Source organism: Acanthopagrus latus, chromosome 7 (assembly GCF_904848185.1).
Source record: "Acanthopagrus latus isolate v.2019 chromosome 7, fAcaLat1.1, whole genome shotgun sequence".
Classification (NCBI taxonomy): Eukaryota; Metazoa; Chordata; class Actinopteri; order Spariformes; family Sparidae; genus Acanthopagrus; species Acanthopagrus latus.
In genome coordinates this window covers 11,316,577-11,322,576 of record NC_051045.1, presented here as the reverse complement: position 1 = coordinate 11,322,576, position 6,000 = coordinate 11,316,577, and the positions used below count along the sequence as shown (strand labels likewise).

General features: G+C 43.8%; 1 long non-coding RNA gene across 4 annotated transcripts in view; it reads right to left on the bottom strand.

Moving 5' to 3' along the window:
* Positions 1-921: 921 nt before the first annotated feature.
* Positions 922-6,000, bottom strand: part of LOC119022914 — a 191,331-nt gene continuing 186,252 nt past the window's right edge. For 3 of the 4 annotated variants that reach the window (XR_005076114.1, XR_005076116.1, XR_005076120.1), the window contains one exon: positions 922-3,038. This is a non-coding gene — a long non-coding RNA (uncharacterized LOC119022914). The remainder of the gene's footprint in view (positions 3,039-6,000) is intronic. The other variant, XR_005076118.1, reaches the window with a different exon arrangement.

Sequence of the window (6,000 nt, the reverse complement as noted above, 5' to 3'; positions counted from 1 at the left end):
AGTCGTGCCAAGTCGCACCCAAGATGGAACATCTCGAGAGTCAGGTCGAAGCACGTCCGACTGCCTCCAAGTGGGTTGTGGTGACATCAGAGGGGCCTTGTCATCTGTCAGGGATGAATGGAAGCTTCCTCTTCATCTAGATCCATTTTCGTCTTTCAATAAGCTGTAGATGCCAGATGCCAAAATTGCGGCAACAATCTTAAAAAAAATCCACGATGAAACGTTGCTGGCTACCAACATGTTGCGCAGTGTGACAGTAAACTGTGCTTATGTTGGCACTGCTTTAAGTGTCCTTGACTCGAGATGAGAGCATCATCAGCTGAAGAGACATCTACAAGCAGGAAGCCCTGCTGTAATGGAGAAGGGCTTTTAGTCAATAAAGGTGATTCTGGATCTGATACTAGTGTTTGTAAAGTTTTAGTTGTAATGCTACAATCCATTGCAAGTCAGGAGTCAATTCCAAAAGTCCAATCTAAATGCCTCCCAGTGCGTCTGCTCAGGAAAACGCCCACAGCGTATAAACACTACATGAAGTAAAAAGTGATGCAAAAGTTAAAAGGTAATTGTTCACTGTGTGGCCGCCATACTGCTTTGATGTACATGTTCCATGTTGGTAAATTCAGGCTTGGGGGTTCTTAAGTTTCTGACCCAGAATTCCTACTCGGATGGCCGTTCCATTGCACTTTTTTGGTTCTTCTGTCCTTGTTCAAAGAACAATGGAATGCAGTCTGTAAATTTTGCAGAATGCTCATTGTGTTTTAGATTTTTTGAAAGTCTGAGTGTTATGATTATCTGCCCATGCTTGTTGCCCCATGGGTTGGCAATGTTGTATTGTTCCATATCCTGTGAATTCTAACAATACAAAATCTCTACGACAGCAGATACGTTTGAAGCAAGCACATGCACACTGGGTAAGTTTTCTTTTATTAAAGTGTACACTAACATAACACGTGGAGCGTACTGAGTGTATCAGCTAAACGTTCCTTGACTAATTTTGTATGTTTTACTTAACTATTCTATTGTATCAACTCATTGCAGCATAACTGCTGCTTTTGCTTGTTAGGGAACGATTGATTCCTCAGTATGATGCAAAAAAAATCCACAGTGATTTGTTCATGATGTTCATGCTTTTTATTAAGGTTTAACCAAACCCATGATCTTCCCCAAACATTAACCAATGCGCTTAACTCTGGATTCAAGCTCCGGTATCTGGTGTCACAATCCTTAGTGCTTTGTACACTTCACCTCCCAGCGATTCCAGTGTGATATATGGCACTTCACTCATTCAATAAAACATTGCTCCAGAACATAATCCACACAGCCATTACATTCACAATTTAACTTGGGAAACAGTTGGAACACTGGATCGTTGTTATCTGTTGTCAGCTATTAACAAGGCAACCAAATTGTTATTTTTCCCAATAGGAAGGATGGCCAGAGATGAGAAATAAGACTGACGTTGCTACTCTTTAAATTTCACAGACAATCAGCAGCCCCATAAGTCTTTATTTTCTGCATTCCTCAGTTATTTCTGCCATCTACTGAAATTCTTCTGACTCTGTTACTTTCCTCTTAATCACCTCTCTCTGGTTTCTCAATGTTCTGCCCGTCCAACATCACGAGGGTCAGCGGCGGTGTGTCAGCCGTGTGTGTGCGTGAGCAGGACAGCTGCTGAAGGTGTGCGCCTTTCTGTGTGCATGTGTATGTGTGAAAAGGAGCAAGCTATCTATAGCCTGTGTATCCCTGGGGATTTGAGTCTTAAACTCCATATTCATGACACATCACTGTGGGGATTAGAAGGGCATCATCAGATAGAGGGGGCTTACGTCAGCGGGCACACACTCACACACACACACACAGAAAATACACATTTGCACACACTCTCAGCAGCGGTCTCACCCTGGAAAGCACAGCATACACACTTTCCAGGAAGTTCTGCTCTTATTTGTCAAAGAGGTGCTTTTATTTCCAAACATGCACACAAAAAAATGATCAGGATGGAGAGGACGCTTCTAATGAGGGAGCATTCAGGATGCTTTGTCTATCACTAACCTGAATAGTTCAGTGTTAATTTGAGCAGCAATTATTTGCTTATTTGAAACTAACAGCCTCCAGTGTTCATCCAGCGCCGACCAATACAAATACTTTGAGTTAGACCGGGGAGAGCAAATTGTTGCGAAGAGAGCAAACTAAAATGTGTGAGGTGGAGGAGGTGGGGAGGGTTGATTAGGGCCAAACCACGTGGAGGCTGATCTGCAGGGGAGGTGGAGAGGGAGGGGGTGTTGGTGCAGGCGGCATGGATCTGTGTTGTCATTTGTTTGTTCATGGCTGTGTGTGTGTAAAAGTGTGTGTGTGTGTGTGTGTGTGTGTGTGTGTGTGTGTGTCTGTGTTCTTATCTCCTCTGGTCCACAGCAGCAGGAGCATCAGAGGAAGCATGGCCTTTCCTTCCTGTGCCTTTCACACTGTCACAACACACATGAGCCATAAAACTCTGCAGCTCTGTCCAATGTATAGAGAGAGAGAGAGAGAGAGAGAGAGAGAGAGAGAGAGAGAGAGAGAGACAGATTGGAAAGAGGAGAGAGAGAAGGGGGTTTGCTCGCGAGTGCAGAACATGTGTGTGTGATTTGCGGCATGCAGCACATACCATTTATTTGACACAATCTCCTTCTTCTGTTTGGCGCAGAGTTGTTTTCTACTGGGAGAGGGACAGGGAGCAATTGAGGGCGAGATCGAGAAACAGCTGAGGTTGGGGAGGAGGAGAAGTGGCCCAGCAGCGGTAGAGGGTACTGGGACAGTGGAGGTTCAGTATGGGCTGGTGCCCTCCACGGGGAAGCAGAGGAAGGACACTTCTCTACCCTACATTCTGCACCTGGCACCGGGCTCTGGCAGGCAGCCATTTCCCCGCTCCCTCGTTTCACCCTGTGTTATCCGTCCGCGGCTCAAACGGCACCTCGGCCTCCCGCAATCGGCCCTCTCTGTCAGCACCAGGGATGTCAGTGGCGCATCATTCACAGAGTCAGTTTTGAGATGGGGAGTCCCTGTGAAAAGTAACCGACAATTTCTGATGTGAATTTCATAAATAAACCTCAATGGAAATTCTCCTCAGTTTGATCCAGTTAAACTCCGTATGAGTAACATTGCGTCATCAAGGAGGACTGGTGGAAGAAAGAATTAAAAGGCTGCCTTTTAATTATCTGAGGAAATTAGCTAGTAAAGGGCAGAAACGTCCTTGTTTACACTTTGAAAAATGTCGTAAGAGATTTGGAATTTAACTGTCTAGTCTGAATTGTTCAGGATGTTTCCTGCAGCATAGTAAACGCTCAGAACTCTGCTGAAGCCTGAACAAATTAGAAGACATTTACAAACACCTTCACCAACCAGTTTTTTTGGAAACCACGTCTCTGGTAAATCATGTTTAGGTTTATAAGCTCCAGAAAGAGTCAACACACGACATCAGTTTTCATGTAAAATTCACCTTCCAGAGTCGGTCGGACTTCACTTCTACTGATCCTGCATCCATACCATCCATCTACCAGTGCTTTAATAAAAAAGTCTATGTGTGACATTTATTATATAATGTCAAAACCTTGAAAGAGTACTAATGTGTCATAACGTGATGCCATTACTATGTCAGGGTAAGGAACTTTTGCTAAACGCACACTTTTGACATTTTATATATATCATCACTCCTGAACAACAACAGTGGCATAAAAGTGAAGCACACAAAAGTGAGCTAACTCACTGTTGTGTTTTGATACTTGCTTCACCCTAATAGATAATACTCTACTGTCTTTCAAGTATCAAATACTCACCGCCTGCAGTCATGAGAGGTGTCTGTAAGAAGTTTGTGGGTTATCTCTTTGTGTAATACAGCAGCGGGACTTTTCCACCGGCTGAGTCAAACCATGCCTCACTGATTTGCTTTTCAATAACCCTTATAACATGCCAAGCTGCGCCACGCATAGCCAACCAGTTACAAGCTCCAATCTCCCCTGCAAACAATCACACCTCAGTCATGGTAACAAAAAAAAAGGGAGGAAACCTATTTGCCATTGATCTGGATTGTATGTGACTTCTGGTAGATTTTGGAGAACTGAGGACTCGAGAACAGATTTTGGTGGTGTGGCGCTTTTGCCAACTGCAGGACAGTTAGAAATGCAGGTCAAAAGATGCTAGCAGGTTTAGAAGACTTTTCACCCCAGAACTACTGCACACTACAAAAAAACACAAGTGGGGGCCAAATGCAAAACACAGCAATGAGAACAAGGTCAACACATCCACACAGCGATCCCTACTGCACCAAATATATTATCCCGGCTTTTGGGGCGAGAAGACACCAATATTTCCCACTGAATGGCTGGGCACCTGTGATATGGGGGCACAGAAGTGTGCTTAATAAAAACACACCTTCTCTTGTGGCTTTTATTGCCCCTGATTCCGTTTTCACAACAGCAGGTGTGATGCATGTAAAGGAAGCTTGTCGCTGATGATGTAGCCTACCGAAACAAACGGTGTACCGCATGACATCACAACAACCAGGTGCACTGTGAGGTTTGTACATAACAATGCCATAGGTAGGCTTACATTAAATAGGAGAGGTTGCATCACAATCACTGTGTTAACAGGAGGGATCTAATACCAAAGAACATCTCTCTCTCTCTTTCTTTTTCTTTGCAGAGCATGCGCAATTGTCAATAGACGGCTATGGGCAGCGTGGGCAGATTGTCCACTAGTTAATCACGAAGAGTGATTGAAAAAAAGTCTGAAAGGCTAAAATGGTTTGCCAAATATACTTGGGCCGCCCTCCCAAGTAAAGGCTATGTGTGGGAAACACTGGAAAGAACCATTGGTAAAACACTGCATACATTTGCCTGTCACAGTAACTCCAAAATGATCCTCTGCATTATTACTGTACAATCTGAGCCATTAAGTAAATTGAAAAATTAAAGAGACTTGAAGAGCTGCATCAGTATGTCATTTTTTGGGTCCTTCATGTATCAAGGGGTTGACCTTGGACTCCCGTAACACGAGGGCTTAAAAATTCAAAAGCCTTAAGAATGTTTTGCCCCAGTAAGGAGCGTCCTCATGAATGAAAGGGGCACCACCTCAGAGCATCCAGCTGCCTTAACACTAAAAGCCAATCTGTAGAAAGGAAGTTGGTTGTAACTGATGCCATCAGAGGAACAGAAGCATTGTCCTAATCAAAATATACAGTTAAATGCACAGTATATAAAATTAATTGTTTTCAGTCTTTATACCTGTGTAACAAATCCAAACAGAAAGTATATAAAACTGTGGAAAATGGGGATAAATGTGTACACAGGTGCTACCACACACACACACACAAACACACTTGTTCTCTTTCCATAGAGTACTGAGGTGGGCACGGAGCCAAACCAACACTTCATTTCAATTTCAAATCCGAGGCCTGACTTTGACCTTTCAACACAAAACTAGTTATAGACTCCCTCTCCGCTCCTCTCTCTCTCTCCCTCCGCGTCTGTTATGCTGCTTGTCAACACACACTCCTTGCAATCACTTTACCTCGAATTTCAACACGAGATTTCTCTCTCTTTCATTTCTGCATTTGAGCAAACCGTCACAACTCATCTTCTGACGACTTCCTAAGTCTCCTCAACGGTAACCGTAAGTGACATGCACAGCTCATCCTTGGTTACTTCCTGTTTCCTGTGGCCTTTGAGCGGCGCTTCCCGTCTCCGCGAGTTCTGTGGAATGTCACCTTTCATCATTATGGGACACTGACACATCTGTCGCAGAAAAAAAAATGTGAGAGCATTTCTGTCTGCTGTTAAACTGTCAACGCTGATTGTGTGAAACAGAGAGAAAATAGAGGTAGGAGGGAAAGTGTGAGAAGTGAGAAAAAAAAGGGTGTGGGTAGAGGAGTCTGCAGCCAGTACACAGGCTCCTCTTATCAATACTTGCGGACTTGCGTAGTATAGCTTTTTAAAATGAATGCTATTAATAATACCAAAGATCCCT